The sequence below is a fragment of the Protopterus annectens genome, chromosome 3.part1 (assembly GCF_019279795.1).
Source record: "Protopterus annectens isolate FY-2018-M chromosome 3.part1, PAN1.0, whole genome shotgun sequence".
NCBI classification, from domain to species: domain Eukaryota; kingdom Metazoa; phylum Chordata; order Ceratodontiformes; family Protopteridae; genus Protopterus; species Protopterus annectens.
In genome coordinates, this window is record NC_056732.1 from 1196857421 (window position 1) to 1196879086 (window position 21666).

Sequence of the window (21666 nt, forward strand, 5' to 3'; positions counted from 1 at the left end):
ACAGAAAGAAAAAATAAAAACTATTTTTTGCAGGAACCCCCCTGCACTACCCAGACCACTTACTCCTGATACATAGAAACTCTGGGGTCATACAACAGCAGGGAAGGGGCAAATTTCCAAACCCACGGTACACCAAACTCACACAAAGTAATGTCAGCACATGCAGTCATTTGACTATGTTTATTGCTTGTGCTCACATAAAAAATGTTCAACAAAAGATTCATATATATCAAGAAAACATATTAATGTAAGGAAAGACCATGGGGGGAATTTATTAAAGCCTACATGTTTTTATTTTACCATGTAGGTATCGCACAGCATAGCTTACATGAAAGTTAACAGGTTGTAGATTCAACAAACACTACTGAGTGGAGCGCACACACGTGCCAACACGGGAAGTACCATGGCATGCAAGTCACCTCATAAGGAGGTGAATCTCATGCAAATGAAGCAGGTAGAGTGATCCAGCATGCAGATAGGCAGCTCTGCAGATCCTGTGTCAGTGTCCATAGTGTACAGAGAAAACTTCAATGTACAGGAATGCAGACAGACAAAAAGGGGTTTAAAAGTGTAGATAGAGGGACAGAAATGGCATGCCGCATACAGATATGAATGAAAATAACCTCTGTGTGTCTGAAGAATTAAAGGAAATAAGTTAAATTTATTTTTTGTTATAATCTGGGCATGTTTGCACAGTGCACTACAGTGTACAATGATGCTTTATAAACAAATTAAAAAAAAAATTGAAAAAAAAAACAAAATTAATATTTATGTGACAGAAATGCATTACAGGACCCTGTGTAGTGTATCTGGAATGGGGCATTGGTGCTGTTGCTCATGTGGTAGGGCTTTGAAGCATGTAGTTTCCAGGCTGTGAGCACAGATGGATCCCTATGCAAAAGAGGTGGGTTGGGGTTACTGAATAAAATAAAGGGGTAATCATGTCCACATATAACCTCCGTGTAGGCAGAGAACTATGTTGGCATTTACAGTGAAGGTAGCTGACATCAGGGGAGGGGTGTCTAATAACTTCTAAGATTATTTCAGCTTAGCTGCACCTGTTTGCGTGGTGCAGAGCTGTGCTGAGTGTGCACTTTCAGGTGGGTATATGCACTAACTTTTAAGCTTTGTTTAGGTAAGGGGGGTGTGCTTCCGCATGTTTGCGTGGCACAATGCTATGCTGATTGTGGAAATCTAGGGGTGTGTGAGGACTTAAGTGTTAAACTTTGTTTACCTACATGGCATGTGTTTGCGGAGTGAGCTGCACTGCTGAGTGTATACAAAAGCCAATGACATATTGATTAGTCTTAATCCCTATTTAACTTAAACTAGGGCCATTTAATGATGTCAATAATATATTAGGCAGGTAGAATGCATCATAGGTAGCCAATTATACAGTCAGAACCTACAGCAGAGCACTATAAAGTATGCATATAGCCTACAGTCTGATTTCCCCCTATACTCTGCACCATTGGGGTACAGGCTTGGGAATTTTAACAGAAAGAATGCTAGGGGCTGCTGCAGCTCTACTACTCTCTCCATGGGTGGTGCAGTGGTGCAGTGGTTAATGCTGTCACCTCACAGCAAGAGGTTCTCTGGTTTGATTCTTGGCCGGGGTGCATTCTGTGCGGAGTTTGTATGTTCTCCCTGCGTTTGCATGGGTTTCCTCCGGGTACTCCGGTTTCCTCCCACATTCTAAAGACATGCATCTGGAGCATTTCTCCCCGGGCCTCCACTGAAAATAGGATCTGTGGAACCTAGTCGGACTTTCCCGGTCAACAAATGTTAAATAAAAATAAAAATACTACATCTGTATGTGCTAGATGTTGAAGTCAGTGCTGACAATAGGCCAAGACAGAAAAGAAGAGTGTTCAGGTCCTGGGTATCCTTCCAAGAGCTACATGACCTGGAGAATTTATAGCACTACAGGGTGGACAGGGACATACTGCAACAACTCACTGAGCTGTGCCGCCCTCAGCTCAGACCCAGAGACAACAGTGGGGAACCCATCTTAGTGGAAACAAAGGTATGTGTAGCCTTTAGGATACTAGCTACAGGTACTTTCCAAAGACCAACTGGGGGCATGATGGGAGTCTCACAGGCATCAGCATTCAGGGTAATCTACCATTTCCTGGATGCCATGCTACCACATGCCAGTGAGCACATTTCTTTTCCCCTCACCCCTGAGATGAGGGCCAGCAATATAAAACACTTATACCATGTAGCACATTACCCTGAGGTACTGGTTGCCATAGATTGCACTCAAGTACTCATGAAGTCACCACCCAGTGAGGAGGGTAGAATCTACGTCAACCACAAGGGGTACCACTCCATCAACTGCCAGTTTGTGTGCAATACACAGAGCATTACCATGAATGTGGGTGCTGGCATCTCTGGCAGTTATCACGACTCCTGTATCTGGTACACATCAGAGTTGTCCAGATGTTTGCTAGGGGGACATCCCACATAGCCATTTACTGGGGGATGATGGCTATACACTGGAACCATGGATGATGACACCCATCAGAAATGCACACGCACCCACTGAAGAATGCCATAATGAGGCACATGCACAAACTAGGAATATTATAGAATGTGCGTTTGGGCTTCTGAAGTCATGGTTCTGGTGACTCAATATATCTGGTAGAGCCCTGCAGAATACTCCAGCCCATATGTTTACAGTATGTGCCATGCTACACAATATGATCCTGCAGAAACAGCTACAGCAGCATCAGCAAATGGAAGGGACACACAGCCCCCCCACCAGTGCCTAGGTCACCACAACCACAATCACAGGAGGACTCTGAGGAGGAACCACCTGATGATGTCCCTTTAGGCAGACATAGGAGTGCCCATTACACCCTGGCTTTGGCTAGGAGACAACACATAGCACATTCACTGACAACCTAGAGCCCTAGGGACTGACACCTTACTCCTACTCACATACATATAGTAAAATTGTTGAATCCAAGCAACCCACACAACCTGTACTTATCCATGTATTGGGTGTATACTGCTTGCATCACACAGAAACAGCCCTGAATTATAGTTCTGTCAACTGCTGCATTCGCAAAGCAAGTCTTTAACTTACACACTACTTGTCAGCATTAATATAATATGGTATTGTTGTGAAGATAGGCGAAGGCTGCCAGCCTAGCCTGATAGAATTTTGTAGATAATTCTGTCATTTGTAAATATTAATTTAAGCCACAGTCTTCTTCTCTTAAATGAGGAAATAATGTTTGTAAATGTTAAACTTCAAAACTGTAACAGCAGTGCACTCTGTTGTAAGAAAGCTAAGTCAAGCATTTTATGACTGTCTTTGATCTTTAAAGTCGGCTCTGATATGTCTAGAGGGAGGCATCCTGCCTAATGTTTTAAGACCATAGTTAATGGCTATAATTTGCATGCATAAATGTCCTTTATTGCTCTGGTTTCTGACCCAGTGTAAAGAATGTAAATGTAGTTTCTGTTAGCCTGGGAACACCAGAGAAGTGTGAAGAATTATGTCATGTGAAACAGCTCTGTATTATCAATTTAAAGAGAGGGAATCAGAGAGCTCAGAGCATTTTGTCTTGAGGACATCCAACATCACCAGCACTGCCTGTTTCTTTATGTAAGTTTATTTAGAACTGAGTTTTCTCTTAGAAACAGCTAGGAATTAGGAAGATTAGACTAAGTGTTTTTCTGTGTTGATATCAGAACTTTTCTACGGTATTATTTTAAGTTTTTCTCTGTGATCTCTGAACTATTGGCTAGCGCTGTGCAGTAAGAAGTATTGTCTTGTGCTTTTTTTATGTATTATTAAATATATTTAAACTTTTCGACTATGGCAGTTGTGTGTACAGATAATTTAAGGTCTAAGAGTACATTGCATGTATATAGGGATACTGTACCAAGTCACTCCAAATAAGTCTTGACCAACCATTAGGTTGCACTTACCATTTGGATAATAATATTGCACAGTAATAATTGGACACCCTTCATAAGGGCCTTTGAGTACCTGATAAATATTAGTGGGTGGTGGCAGTGATTTCTACTGTATAGTCTGAGTAAAAGGGACACAGCTGGAGAACATGTGCCAGCCTTCCCTAGGAGTGTCTGTGTCATTGTATAAACTCTTATCTCAAAGTGTGTGTGTGTGTCAGCTACTTGGGCAGGGACAGTGGTTGGACAGAGAGGGTGCTGGAGGTTTTAGCTTGTCCAGCTTTAGCTGGACCCTATAGCTGTGTCAGTGGGGAGTCTTATTGGGGACCTGGAGAGAAAGGGAGAAACCAGCCCAAGACTGACTGTGATCACTGTGTGCTCATAAGGGAAATTGTACATTACTGTGTGTGCATTTATTATCCTTTCCCTATATGGATGCCCCTCACTGGTGTTAGTGGTGAGGATTGAGGCTCCTTGATTGCTGGACCAGAGCACGGGTGTCACAATTGTATGCACGGATATGCTGCATTTATGCAAAGAAATACAGTGGGCTATTTGGGCAGCTTGCCATCCACATGAGACTACCAATATCCAGTCCAATAGTAAGCATCCCCTAATAATCACTAGGCCTCATGGTTAGAATATTCACTACATCAGTCAAAGAAGATGTTAAACAGTGGGGTCACATGATATTTGGACTACTATCTATCTCAGCAGATCATGTGCTGTTGTTGCCCCACCCCAACACAGCAGTGTTCCCATATAATTGCTTTAACAGTAAGTCAGCAATAGTATATCTGCAGACCAGGCAATCACAGCGCTGTAACATAGTACTCCAACACACATTGTATGTTCCATGTAAAGCAGAAATAGCAACGTACATATCTCTGCTGTTGAATGTGTGATGATTGACTCTTTTCTGTCTGGCTGTCTGTGTGGCTCACTGGATTATGGAAGTTAGCATGGGTGATGGTGTTAATGGTTGTATTCTGGAAGTATTCATGTCTTTTGCATGTGGGGTATGACTATGTCTGTGTTTTCACATACTGTCATTCTATGTGTGGTGTAACATTGTGTACCTCAGTCACATAACAAGTATAGCAGACATCTGGGAAAAAGGGAATGCTGTGGACATTTGAGTAAAGTACAGTACTGCAGAAACAGAGACAGATGTCAATGTCTGTAACATACCTCTCAACCTCTTAGTACAAGAAATATGGACAAAGCCCAATAAAATGGGAGGCAAAGGCTCACAAATAGAAACATAGTTTAAATACTGTTCTCATAAACTTAAAAAAGTTGCTGGAATAACAGGGTTTCTTTCAAAAGACATTTTTCTGAAGGATTTGAAGTCAGAAACTCAAATGTATGTCATTATTTAGTGACTTCAATTCTCAGCTTATCTAAGTGATTTGCCAAAAAAACACAACTTTTATGAGGAACAGACAAAAATTATGAGCTAAAACTCTGGACATTCTGTGAAACTCTGGACATTTAAGAGGTATGGTCTGGGGTACAGGTAGGTGTGTTATGGAGTCGCTTTATAAGTACTGACATCCCCACTGAGCATGTCCAAACACTTAGGTAAAATGAGCGCTATTCTGTTGTCCCATCATCAGAATGAGTTGTTATGTATAGATATAGCTATACATACAGACATATATGTATACATTTCTGTCTGTCACTATCTTTCTCTCTCACATACATAGTATATATATCACTATGTAGTCTCAAACAGATATATACTGATATATGTATATGTATATATATATATATATATATATATATATATATATAAAACAATGATACATAGACTCTCCCATATACCTACATAACACAGATACATATCATGCACACATACAGCTACCGTTACATCACTGTTAATTACATAAATATGTGTGTGGATGTCTGTATTGTCCTACATACCCTAATAATGGTGAGTAAATTTGCACTATCACACATCCATATTGTTGCTCAAAGGATCCAAACTAAGGGTGCAACAGTATGTAATCCACTTACCTACAGACCCCCGTGCCTGCTGGATGTCACCACGTTGAGAGACACAGATGAGCAGGTGGTGTAATGTATAATGTTGTCAATGTATGAATGGACAAGGCACATTGTTCCTGCCCACTGGTTTGCTATTGAACTGCAAGCAGCCACATATGGCTATACTGGTAATTGCACACACACATAGCTAGGATAATAACAGTTATCCCACTGCTAGGACACTAGATGCAGATAACAGTACAAAGGAATATCACTCTGCAGGCCACAGATGCTGTTCAACACAAGCCTAGTTTGTGCAATGCAAGTACTATGCCTGCAATCACATGTACAGCAGACTCAAACTGTGGCGCATGTGATAAGTACTGGGATCAATAGTGTATAAGATAGATGGCTCTTATCTCATTCCAAGCTACTCAGTGTTTGTGTGTGTGTGTGTGTGTGTGTGTGTGTGTGTGTGTGTGTGTGTGTGTGTGTGTGTGTGTGTGTGTGTGTGTGTGTGTGTGTGTGTGTGTGTGTGTGTGTGTGTGTGTGTGTGTGTGTGTGTGTGTGTGTGTATAAAACCCTGCAAAACAACTGCCATGCCCTCATAAGCTATCCATCTGCAATGGTTATGCCCTTTTTGGCCCTGTAACTTTCTACTGGCTTCCAAACTGCCCTGTTCTACAAGGCCTGATGATGTCATCCACCTTAAGATGACCAGGTGAGGGTATGACATTAGACTTAAGCTGTGGCATGTGTGATAAATACTGTGATCTATAGTGCATAAAACTAGATAGGTAGGGGTTCAAGTTCCACTCCGAGCTACTTGGCATGTGTGTGTATGTCCAGATAGCATAAATGTTTTCACTTTGCTAAAATAGAAATAGGTAGGATTATGCAGTATTTTATTTGTAGTGTGTGATGTGGCCACCCAAAGGACTGACCACAGCAAGGCCTGCTGATGTCATCAAGCATAATATGTCCTGAACTGATAGTACTAGAAGACATGTGGTATGTTGCAGGCATCATGTGCTGTGATCTGTAGGGTGCACCATTACATAGGTAAGTGTTCTCATCTACAAGTAGACAACTTGCACTATGTGTGTGCCTTGGTGTGTACTGTATGCAATGATTGGAAGTGGTGCTAGCCTCAATGTAGCCATGTTTGTGTGTGAGCCTGTTAGAGCATTTTACATTATAGATGTATAGATTTATATAGGTTTATAGATCAATACTAGGCTAACTGCCCTTGTGAGCCATTGTAAGCCTAGCCAATTATCCATTGGGAGACTTGAACCCTGCACCTTGTGTTTGTAGGGCAAACACCTTAACCATTAGGCCATCCTCCCATGTTATGCATTCTGGCAATACAGCCCTCACAATCATAGTTATCTTTATACCCTTAGTTAGAGGATCAGCACATATTTCCCCAGTCCAGGAGGGACACAGGCAGACACCCTGTGTTGAGATGACAATCGCCCAGCCAGTCATACAGATCACATGATGGCATGTGCTGAGGTGCACTGAGGTGCTCTGTGTGCCATTAGGCAGGTTTCTGTTTCAAGGTTGTGTTTAAGTCTGCTAGACAAATCTCTACAACAAGCATGTAGCACTAATGTCACATATGAGGTTAATGTCATTACAGTGAGTTATCCATCTACTATGCCTCCTACAGATAGGCAGCATATGCAATCAAGCAGGGTCACATATTGCCCCATACGCAAGGCACAGATCACCTCTGAGTAGTCTATATTTCACAGATGGCAATAACACTCATTGGAGACAATCTCCAGAGAACACATACTGAAGATCTGAAGTGTCCTTATGAGGGACCATACTGTTGTGTGCAATTGCCAGTACTGCTTGGAAAAGTACATCATCAAATGCCCACTGCACTCAGATATTGGCATGCTGAGGGAAGAGTATTTGGAGGTTATGAGTATGTAACTTACAGGTGACTGTAGCCTCAGCTGTGACATTTGATTCCTGCCATACCACTGTAGAGACATGCTGATCTGAGGTACATTAGGTGTAAACCTGTGTGGCCAGGTCTGTGTGCACAGTTCGTTCACCCCTGAGTATGTACATTACATGTTGTGACTGATGTGCTACTTACCAGGTACATAGGTCTAACTGATGGAAATGATACTACTTATATATTTGCATGGAGTTTAGGGCCATTAGTATGTCAACAGACATGGGTTCGCAATACCCTATTGCAGGATAGTGACACACCACCAATACTCTATGAGTGCTCACAATTTGCAGGCATCAGCCACCATTGTAAGCCACAGTCAGTCACATGTATTGTGGGTGAATGGATTCCAAGCAGTAGAGGATCCAGGACTGCACCCTGCTGAGCACTGTTGCTTACAGATCAGCTATTGGAGGTGGATGTCCCTATGTTGCATATGTTTGCCAGCAATGGGCCACTCAGTGACCCCTACAATGACAGTATTGTGGATGCCTAACTGGGTGCTTTGCAAATTTTGCCTGAGCAGGGGATATAGTCAGACAACTTGGCGTGGTCTAGGAGTTGTATGCCCTGATGTACCCTCACCGAGGTCCACAGTGACTGCCTCAAACATGTCCACCATGTGTAACAGTCATGCTCCCTCTGTCACAAATCCAAACTGTGTACAGTCAACTGTGTGTAGAACACATATATGTGTGCTGATCAGCTCCATGATGATCACTCCTACAGGCATACAGATATGGATACTCATACAAAGAGGTGTATAGTTATGTTGGTCAGTAGATGCACCACCTCTGTACAAGGGTATAACAGTTGCCATTGTCCACTCAGCTGGTATGCAGCCAGTAGTGACCGTATGATTGCAAAGGTTTCCCAATGGAGTTAGCAGTCCTTGTCAGATCACATGTAGAATGCAGCCTGGAATATTAGCATGTGCAATAGATGTTGTGTGTCTTCCAATGAGGGACCAGTTACAAACTCTCTCTCTCTCTCCTTCGGCTTTTCCCAGTTATGGGTCACCACAGCGGATCACCTTGTCCACTCATGATTGGCAGTGGAGGTTTTACAGTGTCAAGTTGCCAGCCCAGCGCCCAACCTTCCACAGAAAGCACACACATGCACGCATTCTCCCCTAGGGCCAATTTTATCGTGTTCAATACACTGTAAATATAGAAGTTATGGGACAAGTTGTAGGAATATCATGTGTCACATGTGGTGCAGACAAGGGAGTGTAGTTGTGGTTGATGTAGACAGTGTGGGTGTACAGGTTAGGTATGAGTACAGACCCATCATTTGTGGCATCATGATGTATGAGGTCACTGACAATCAGGACCTGTCCTTTGAGGTCACATGCAATTACACTGTTCATTGTGGTTCTTGGGTTGTATGGGTGGCTACTTTTGTCACTTACCATGTCTACACAGCATCACAACAATACTATGTTCTTCTTTAAGCTGAGGATGTAGTGCCTCCATGTTAGGGGGGCACCCTCACCCCAACAGTCACACACCACTGTCCACCTGTTATTGTACAGCCTGCTAATGGCAGGTATCCACCAGACAGGTTTGCTGAGCCATGATGAGCCTGTGTCCCTCCTGTCATGTACAGCCAAGTTCTTGCAGTTGTAATGCTGCTGATTTAATGCATGGGTCTAGAGCTCTGCATACTTGCCTGCCCCATCTGAAGGGGGAGATGCAGTCATGCTATGTCAACCATCACACAGGAGGCAATAAATGGTTGGCTTGACATATATGTCTGTATTGTCTCCAAGGAGGGGTACATGCCAGTAGGTCTAAGCAGACTGATCTGTGGCCAGATCCCACCAGGGAGGACCTCACATGGGGGGGGGGGCTGTACTGGTCACCAATATTGGTAAACACATGATGTACTACATTGATTCCCCATGTGGGGGTATCACAGCAGTGTTGCAAGGCATTGTAGGTAAGGACCTGGACCATCGTTTGGGCAAGTGAGCCGCAGCATGACTAAGCAACACTGTGTGTACATATTACACTTCCCTAATGTGTTTGTCTGTGCTCTGTACAGACACCTTGCATGACATTCTTCTTGCAACATGCTGGAAGTAACTGCAATACTTGCTTTCATGAGGACAACTAGTATGTAGCACCAAGCAGTGTCCCCAGATTTATGTCACCTGAAATGCCATGATAGGCATTAGCATGGATATGAGCACTGAAACTGTCATACACCTACTGACACCGGGCCAGACACTATTACTTTTGCTCAAGGCCAGATCATGCCTACTCACTGTATCCGGGGGAACCCATTGACTGTTACACTATGCAATGGATGTTGGACATGTGTCTCACTCCACCAGCCATGGCTGACAAGATGTATGACAAGACTAGGCCAACAGGCCTTGCTGGAAACTGTGTACATCATGTACAGAGTGTTATGTCAGCTGGTTGATAGGTAAGTATCTGACAGTCATAGTCTGTGAAGATAGCACTGGGAGACCTATGCTGCAATGACCCAGTCACCAGTGGAATTCACCATCCTCCATTATTGGGGTACCCCATCTACCTATTCCCTCTCTGCAGTCACAGTCAATGTCAGTGACCTTTGGCTGACTACATTAGCAGGTGATTGCATATTGGGATCTGACACAGAATCCCCCACAGAACCAACAGTTATCCAGTATGGCCTAAGGCACAGTCAGTTGTACTCTGTGCCACTGACAGAGACTAACTGCCAATGACTGCACAATACTATCCTGTGAGAAATCATCCACCCTGCAAAAATATTGCAGTGCCTGCATAGTGCACACAGTAGAGCCATTACACATGGAGTTATGGACACAGAGAGTAATGTAGCCTTTTACTTTCACTGGACAGTAAGATGTGGGGATGCATTCACTGTTGTACAGTCTATACGACCTATACCGACAAGTTTGGGATGTAAATCCCAGACTGTCACTGCTATACTGATTGTGGCAGTCATCACAGCTATCATTGTGTGCAATGGCACCTTTGCTATGTCACTACACAGATGTATTGTATAACCATAGCAGCCACACAGGTTCCATGATACACCAATAAACAGTGTAGATAACATGCCCTATGGAATCCATGTCACGATTGTACATGTGTTGTCTGTCTCTTAAATGCTTTGGAGGGGATGTATATGGCTCCATACAGGTTGATGTCAGATCCCACTGTGTATCCCCTACATATCCATGACAGGACTAACACATGTCTTACCTGTTCTACACACGTAAACATAACTGTGGTATACATAGTGCATGCTGGAGAGACAGGTATGTAACACAGACAGTACACCCTACATGAAACAGGCCCCCCCATGCATGTGAAGCACACATCTTCTGTGACACAGCATGTGCAGATTACAAAATGGGATACAGAACACGACAAGTATAACTGGTGACAGGCAACAGTCTGTGCTGGACACCAGATATTTGTAGATGGGTCATTTCCATAACCACAGCTAAAAGACCTCTTAGATCATCAAGCAAACTACTACTAGAAGTCACCAACAGCTACAATAGCTTTAGAGATGTGCTGTATAGTAGTTCAGTGGCTATAAAATGGAACTCTGCCCCCACTAGCATTCAAAACACATCATCCAAAGCCTCCTTTAAAGACATCATCAGGCAACATCTCAAGCAAAGTTGGCAGTGCCATGATTGCTCCCCAGGCTAGTGAAAGTGGGTAAGGTATACATACTAAATCTAGAGTACTTGATAATAGTTTTCAGTCTTACTCACAAACACTGGCTAATCTACAGTGTATGTACTGTACCTGTGTACTATGCATGTATTCTACCTATGTTCCAAATTTCAGCTGTACACCACAAATCTATTAATTACTTTTATTTTTAAATTAATATTTTTTTGTTTGTTCTCTCCACTGTAACTGTTGATGTGCCGCATACCACTGTAAAAACATGTCTTTTGTAATTTGTGTGTGTACTGATCATATCTAACTAAATGTATCTGTAATTTTTCTTTGTGGAGCTTTTCTCCCCAGGCGTCTGCTGAAAAAGGGCCTTTTCAGCTCAATCAGACACCCCCGGTTAACAAATGTAAAATAGATATAAATAAATGTATGAGTTTCCAAAACCCTGGTGACACTTTTCAATGGTAGCAGACCTGTTCACAGATTAGGGATGCATGAGTACACTGAATGCTGCCATTGTCCTTGTTAGCCTGTTATACATATATGAACCTATGGAGCCATGCACTTAGAGTGCTGCACCTTGCTGAAGACATATTTCTGCTGTGCCGACATGCCATCATGTGTGGCTTTATTGCCGCTGTGTATCCATAGGTTATCCCAACAGACTCCTATATCAGAAACAGGTCTGTGACATACCTGTCATTGTTTAACTATACAGCCATTGCAACATCATACAACATAAGGTACCCAAACGTGTGTGGCATACTCGTGACAAATACTAGCATACAGTATCTGTCATTGACTACTACAAGTCACATGGAAAAATAACACTGCATTACACAAGTATATGTTAACTAATATAATAACCCTGTGCATCAGATGCATAGTTTAATTTCTCTGTGTCTATGGATAGGATAACAGGGATGTGGCACAGGTATCATCACTTGCACAGGGTGTTGTGTGGGGGTGCATGATGCCTAGGCTGACTGAAATAGTTGACAACATGTATGTGAGTCAGAAAGGGAAGCAGGTAAGATTGACCATGGGAAGGTGCCGTTTGTGTCTGTAGGTGACCTGCATTTGACAGTGGTGTGTGAGTGTATGCATGTACACAGTCAAGCTCAGTTCTAGCCCTACATGTGTGTGTATTGGACATCTTTGGAGCATACATGATAGAGCTGACAGTTCACCATCTCTGGCCAACAGGCTCTGCCAGGAGATGCATTGGTACCTCCATCCTCAAGGTCAGAAGCGGTGCTAGCACCTGATGGTGACTGCTGTCTGCTGGGACCGTGTCCACCACGGGAATGTCGAGGACCATGAGCCCATGGCCTGCCATGTCATAGTGTGGACAGCACACGCCCCTCTTTAGCTCTGGGTGTACTGCCAATATGGGAGCGTGATTGTACATGGCCATGTGGATTCTCACTACATGGGGTTGCTGATCTACATCCATGAGTCTGACCTTCAACTCCAACCACACATTCCAGCACAGACAATGTGCGGTCCAGGACAGACACTGTATCAGCCTACCTTCTGTCCACTGCATCAGTGAACCAATGTCCCCAATGTGGTGTAGGCAGTCATGGATGTCAGATTGTGCTGCATCCATAACCACAAGCATATGCCTGGTGTTCTGTTCAGAACGTGTCTATGCCTCCATGATGGCCCAAAACATGCACCAAGTGATCCATGATGTGACACCTGCAACAGGTGGTGGATGGACAGCAGGCCTCCTACAAGCACTCCTGTCAATCTACCTCTGTGGGACCTCACCATATGTCTGGCTATGGCCATTGTCTAAACTCACTGATGACAATTTTCTGTTCAATGTCCCCATCTTCTGACTGTCCAATATCTGTGGCCTCTGGGGACTGAGTATGTGTGGGCATACTGACTGTTTGTGGTGACAATGAAGGCAGAAGAGGGATGTCTATCTCTGGAACAGATTAAGCCCCTGACAACCCCACTTGTGCCTCATTGTGGCCACCATCATCATCAGAGTCCAAACAGAAACTGACATCAAGTTGTGTAGAGGACAGACACCAACTCCCGGGTCACCTACAATAAGAAAGAAAAAAGCGGTACATGAAAACCTGCACTATTGTGTATGAAAAATCCATGAAATCTCATAATGACAAAGTAGTCAACATATTTCTTCTCCACTTTCATCCAAAAAAGACTACCTCAGAACAAATTACACATTCAACTCAAGACCTTTATAACAATCACTTTAAGTAAATCAAGTAAAGCTTGGCAAGTAAAATTTACCATTCAATTAACCAATATGAAAATATACTTGATAAAACAACACATAAAAACCCAGTACACCTATCTTAACAATTATATTGAAATACACATTACACTGTCTAATTTATTTTCCTTTCAATCTTTTGTGTTTTAAAAAGCAATTTAGAGTAATTGCCTCATTTACACCAGGAGGCTTATCATCTCTTAACTGTCATTGCCAAAAATGTTTCTTTTTGCTCAGCTACACTCCTGTGATTACCCCCTCTAAGATCCTTTGGTACTTGTTCCAGAATGGAAAGTAAAATATTGTACTCTGTTTACACAAGATAGTATGTTTAAATAGGGCATTATTCTGGTCCTTAACTTTAATAGAATATAAATTTTCCTTAGCAAAACAGTGTCATGCTTACCAGGAGCAGGGCCAAGGCCTTGGCCAATACCTGACAGACCTGTGAAAAGTTGAGGGTGAGGTAATGCCAGTACCAACACATGTTGCAGCACAACAAGGTAATAAGTCCATATATTTCACATTTACAGTAGCTACTGTGTTGCTTGTTGTATTGGTGACATTCTGAGTATGAGAGTACAACTGAGGTTAAACCCTCACCCAAAGAAGAAAGATCTGACACCCACTTAAAAGTATGTACAGCCTGACACACTGATTGCTACAGTATTACAATGCTGATCACAGTAAGCCTACATGCACACTCTTCTACTGTGGAAACTGTAGCATCCACCTCTAAGATGTATGGTGTGATGTATGCCTGGGAGTGGTCATGTGTGCCTAAGTTCACCAGGAATTACTCAGTGGCCGAGAGTGGTTGTTTTGCTGCAGGTCCTCCACCGGTGACAGTATGATCACTGACTACATCTGCTGCCCTTCGTTGTGCAGCATTAATCATGTCCATTGTGCAGTGTTGAACCTGCTCATATGTCCTGCGCTGATGGTCCATGACATTCATATCACGTACAAGGTCTGCCCACAATGCAGCCCCATTTTGCCTCCCCCTGGACAGTAGGATGTGATGATGTTGCCTTAGTCCTTCCAGTATAATTTCATTTTCCACATCAGAGAAGGGTGCATGGCATCTAGGATAAATGATTTTTGAAAGACAACAAAAGGAGAACACATTACAAGATCACATATGAGGAAGTTCACTATGTAGAGATACAGCAAAGACAACATGGTTGTCACTACCACTGCTTGCTCACATATGTCATACTCTACAGTATGCAAACATACTGAGTGTTTGTATACAACTGAAATAGTAGCAACAGTCAGTTATTCCCGTGAGTGCCATGACAGATACTGCTGTATGATCATACACCCAACACTCAAGTGTATTGTGGTGTGTCCCCTATGGGCAACCGCCAAATAATATGTCATAAGAACAGTGCCACACAAATAGCAGTGTGCTATTACGTCCACTATAAAGTGACAGTCCAATGAGAGCAGTGTGCCGCAATGACAAAAGTCAATGCACCCTTGATATATTGTATGACTTGTGTAGGTGTAAGACAGCAGGAGATCATTATCACAGGTCTAAGACAGGTTTAATGCTGTAATCCCCATTCCCCATAAATCTATTCACCCATCTGCATCCTGTAGAACTCAAAATCAGTTACATACCTAATGGACTGCAGTACTCCTCTGTTGATATGTGGTGATAGTAAAGGTTTAACAAAGGCATGCTCTGTGTGAGGAAAGTCTCATACAGACTAGTTCCCCATAGCCAGCTGCTTGCCTTTTAAACAAGCTTGTCATCAGCACGTGATTGCCTCTAAACCAATCTGTGGGCCTGAAATACTAATTGCAGCCAAGACAGCTGATTTGCACTATCATTAGCCAATGACATGCAACCACTGAACAATATATAAAGCCTTCATGTAGATTAAGGCCCCTTTCTGATATGTTCTGCTGGACATTACTGGGGTGAGGAGACTACATCGTCGCACAGTGTAGGTCTGTAGCAGAAACCTTTACATACAGATGTGTGTGTTACAGGCTGCAGCTACTGCTGCAGGTAATAGGCATAGGCAGAGAGTGTGAACACTTTAGAGGACAACAACCTGTAGGAGTAACTGTGGGAGTGTGTCAGCCTTGTAGTGGCAGAGCCAAAATGAGGGTACCCTTCCCACTCCAGTTAAGGTATGCATTTAAGGTAAGTATGTTAGGCAATGGTATCTCTAACAGAGCACTAAGCAACATGTTTGGTGTGTACTTGAGTAAGATGGGGTATAAATACAAGACTATGTCCATCATTTGGGCAACTGCCAGGCCATGTGTTACAGTCTGCTAGTAATTTCCAGTGTATATGAGGGCAGGCCATGTTACAGGCAGGGGTTTCCATTGTGTATGTTAGCTGTGCAGCTGTGATAATATGCACAGTGTCTTTGGAAGGAATGTGTAGCACACTCTGATATTAGAGGCCCTCATTTGCAGTACCTGTGTTGACATTCTCTGTGAATGCATATTAATGATTCATGTGACACTTTATACACATATAGTTTTGCTATAGGGATATGTGAAATGTGTTCCTACTTGCAGGCCTTTGACTTCCATCAGTGAAAAGCAGATATGTCATTTGAAATGCATTGTGTGGATAAAGAGTGCATGACTCGGTCATTAAATGCTGCCTTCACAATACTGTACATTCACTTCTACATACCACTGGATTTGAACACAGGACTAGGTGTAGCAAAATGTACTGTTTGAAATGTGATTAACACACTGTGCTATTGAGTGGCTGGTACAGCTGCTGTATTTGCAAGATATATGTGTACACATACAGGCTGTGACATACATTTTCTACATTCATCAGTATGTGCATGGCTTTATGTACTGTATGTGTGCACCAGGGTCCCAGCTGAACTTGTATTTTCCCATTAATGCCTTATCAGGTGTCTTTCTACATGTTGCTGTTGAAGGGCACATTACCTGCTATCACAAACATCCATTAGTATATCTTCGGCTTTCTAGTGGTGTACTATTGCACCAGAGTCCAAGGTACACTTCCATTTTTTCTATTACTTTTTAATTAAGTTTGTGCAAAACAGTGTGGCACGCAGCTCTACTGAAACACACGTATTGACTGTAACTAGCAATTACTATGCTTTGTTTAAACCACCTGTTTTCATTAAGAGCTGTATGGCCTGGCACAGGAAGAAAATGGTTTGCAGATGTGATGGTCTTGGGTTTGAAACATGGGGCAGGTGTTTATTTTGTAAATGTGTATTACAAGTTTAAAAACACATATAGTCAATATAGCTCTATTTAGGTGAGCATAGCAAAGCTGCACAATGCAGAAAAAATATAAAGAAAAGAAAAATGAGAAGATAGAAAAGTGGTGAAATGGGGTGTAAGCAGGGGGGGAAACATAGTGAAAGGCAGGTGGAGTTGTGCAGGAAGGGTGTAAGAAAGAGCAATAGCTTTCCTTTTCCTGTACAGCAACAAATGTGCACTTTGACAGAATTTGTATATGACTTTGAACTCTCAACCTCAGAGAGAGGGGTGAGGGCAACATGACTGAGTTATCAAGCCAATTGGACCAAATTGTGTGTGTACAGTGGACATTTGTGCAAAACTGAGAGCTATGTATGGGACAATATTTTTTTTTATTTTATGGGACAGGTGCCCATTTTTTTTAAGGTGAAAGTGGAGTGTTGGGGAAGGGACATAGGTATATGTGAGGGAGGTAAGTTGGGTAGGTGAGAATGCATTTGCAGACAGGCGAGACAACAAATGGGCAGTTTGTGACACTTGGGTGGGTGAACACCTTGGATAGGGAGGGTGTTGTGGAATCCAAGTCCCATGTGCCTACAGAAGGCAGGAATGTGACTCACATTGCCATCCATGGGACTGCGACACTGTTACTTCACTGCCCCACGGGTGGCAATGCTGGAGGCTGGGGACTGGGATGAGGCTGCCCACTAGGTCAGCCAGCATACTCTTAGTCCAGGGTAGGTAGCGGTCAATCCCAGGGTAGGCTAGCCTGAGCACCAAGACTGGCAGCTCAGCCTGGGTGACAACTCCCCCTCTACCACCGCTCCCAGAAGGGGGCCCATTCCCATCCCATGGGGCTGTACAACCTAATGCCACAGGTAGTGCAGGTGCAACAGAGGGGGCTCCACTGGTCTGGGTCCCAGATATGCTGGGAACCAGTGTGACAGCTGGTTGAGGCAAGGTAGGTGGATCAACTGGAATTGTCCTACCTTGATGTGCTGTGGTAAATGAGGGTTCCCATTCAGAAGCCTGAAACATCATAAGCCTGAAAATCAAAATCCTGAAACCAAAAGCCTGAAAATTCAGAATCCTGAAAACTCAAAATCCTGAAAGCCCAAAATCCTGAAAGACCAAAATCCTGAAACTCAAAATCCTGAAAACACAAAATAGACATACTGATGTCATTGTGGCTTTGCTATTGTTAGCCCTGTGGTGTTAGGTCATGCGTTGGGGTCAGGTAAGTGTGCGGTTGGTTTTATTTTAGGGTTAGGGGTGGTTTAAGTGAGTTAGGTTAGGCAGGTTAGGCATGTATGCAATAGTGACAAATGTTGGGGTTAGGGGCGGTTTAAGTGAGTTAGGGTTAGGGCGTGGGTCAGGTGAGTGTGCGATAGTGACGGACCTTAGGGTTAGGGTTAGGGTCAGGGTCAGTTGGTAGATATTAGTGTCTTTATAGTGACATATTAGCATTATTTGTGTTTTCAGGATTTTGAGTTTCAGGATTTTGGTCTTTCAGGATTTTGGGCTTTCAGGATTTTGAGTTTTCAGGATTCTGAATTTTCAGGCTTTTGGTTTCAGGATTTTGATTTTCAGGCTTATGATGTTTCAGTCTTCTGAATGGGAACCTAAATGAGGTATAGCAATAAGTTAAGGTTAGTAATAACCAAACCATTGTTAGTATTAACAGAACAGAACATCATTTTAATTAATCCAAATACATATCAATGTATATTATTTGTAACACAATAGTAAATAACATAACAGTCAGTATGTTAACAGCATGCCAGTAAAAAGCAAACCATAAGGCCAACAAAACAGTTAGTTTAACATATATGTTAATATTGAATCATAATAATAAATAACAATAATAAATTAATGAGGATAAAGGGTGGGGAGAGAGAGAGAAACAATCCATTACTGACATTGCAGACTATATCCCTGAGCACACTGATGATATTTACTCTGCAGGCATGTAGTGTCAGTTTTAAGTACAGTGACAACAATTATCCTATAGTTGATGTAGCACACACATACCTCTCAAGCTGTTAGCATGGGTCAGTATGGGCTGAGCAAAAACAAATGCAGGTACACAACTATACAGAACACTTTCACATAATGTGGACTTCTATAACTACCAAGGGGTGCTGTAAGCATATTTGTTAATACATTGCCTTCCGGGTAATTATTTTTCTGGTAATCCTGTGACACATGGATTAGGCAGTTTTAATAACATTATGAGAACTTGTGACACCTGAGAGGCATGTTTGTATACAGTACATAAACTAGACATCTGTCATGTTTTAGTTAGCAGGCATGGGAATAGAACCCAGTAGCTGCGACTGCGGGTGATATTTGCAAAAAAATGCAACATTGACTGCAATGGCTTAGTACAAACATGCAAGGAATACAGAGGTTCTGGGAATATGTAGACAGATGCATTTAGGAACCAACAATGCTGCTTTACACTTTATTGGCATCACTGATAAGTGTCTGTGAAATGTAATCACAATCACATCTGTTCATAACATGGGCTACCTCACCCATATACCTTTTGTTCCTGGAGTGGGAGAAAAAGAGAGTGTTATGTGACTGAATTCATTTTGCATTCTAGAACTATTACAGTGCTATACTTGACTGCAGTGACAACAAAACACACATGCATGGAATACAGCTACAATGCATTAATTAAAACAGTTTTCCCTAGGAATCAACAATGCTGCTTAATACTTTATTAGCTTGCTGATAAATGTCTGTGAAGTCCACACATATCTACCCATAGAGTGGGCCATCTCACTCATATACCTTTATTACTTGAAGTAGGACAAACAGAGAGCATTATGTGACTGATAATGCCCTGGAGACAGCACTGGGCCATACTATGAGTTAAACAATTCAGTTTGCAGGACATTAGTTTTGCATTCGACAGCTATTACAGTGTTACACTTGACTGCAGCAACCTTATCATAGACAAGCAATGCATGCAGTACTACTGCAATGGTTATGACAACACAATCTTGCTGTACACCATTTTGCTTACTGTTATTGGTATTTATTAGTTATTGCAATGCAGTTGTTATTGCTTATTTATTACACTACATATCTAATTGCCCATTTATTGCACTACAGTCCTACTTGCCCATTTATTGCACTACAATTTTTATTGCGTATACTTTATTGCAGTAAATGCTTTACTCTTTCTTGCATATTGCACTACAGTTGGCATAATAAATCTGTACATGCCAAACTCACGGTGCAACCTGGCCAGGTGCCCAGCATGGGAATCAACATTGCAAGCCCTCTCAGCTACAGCTGTTGGGAGATATGCATACTATTATGCATGCCAGTTTTGCAGACATTCAACTAGAATATTGCTAAAACAGTGGAAAACATACTTACAGATTTGTGAGGCATTCCCAGCTCTGGCTTCTTGTACCCAGGTGTTCAAGGTTCTCCTTTTTCTCCTCTTCAGGTCATCATAATGGTGGTGACACTGCTGACCTGTGTGGAGAATAACAGTAATACTGGTGAGTTCCCTGGTCAACCAGTTCCAGGCCTCTGCCTTATACTCTGAGCCCTCTAAACTGCCATGCAGCAGCCTGGGTTAATGATCTTTCAAAAGGAACCCAACAAAGATCGTGGACTCCTGAATACCCCATCTCTGCACTTGAAAGTGCTCACATTCACCAGAACTGCCTACCATATCACCAGTTGATTAGACTCCAAAGACTGTTGCTGAATTCCCATTGCACCTAATAGAGTCTGTTTACCCCCCCTACATGTCATTGAGCAACATTCAAAAAAGCACCCCATTGCTCAGCATCGCGCAAACCAGCTAAGCACATCTAAGCAGCATGAAAACTCACACAACTGGAGTTTTAGCTAAGCTTAGCACCATGCAAACAAAAGTAGCCATTAGCATGTTTAAGCAGTATTCAGCGCAGTGCAGCAGTGCCATATTTCACAAATTTATTTTTAAAATTACACACACACACACACACACACACACACACATATATATATATATATATATATATATATATATATATATATATATATATAATAAATTAAATTACAGACATCTTATCACTACTTCGGGCATGAACCCAGGATCTACTAAGCAGTAGGCTGTGTCTCTACTTATTTAGCTACTTGGATATTATGTAAACTAGCATACCTTTACATATACCTCTGGGTAACCTGCTATCATTACTAAGAACTGTAGCATGCCATGCAAACATGCTTAAATAGATTCAGACATAAATAATTAATTATATCTGGTTTGCATTTTTAGATGTCTAGCAATTGTCGGCTATGTACGTGTGAGCACTGATCAGTTCTGCAGCACTCCACTCCATGCAAACAGCAATTAAAAAGAAAACTGAAAAAAATTAAAATAAGAAAAATAAGTAATTATGATAATTAATTATGTCTGGTTTCTATTTTTAGAAGTCTGGCAGATGTCCGATGTCTATATGTGAGCATAGATTGGTATTGCTGCTTTCCATGCCATACAAACATACACAAAAGGAAAAAAAAATTAAAATAAAATATTACACATTTGAACCAATTCACAGCATTTCAACAGTAGCATGGAGATGTACAGGGAGCCTTACCCTCTTTGCATCCACAACCATGGATAGCCTCTACAC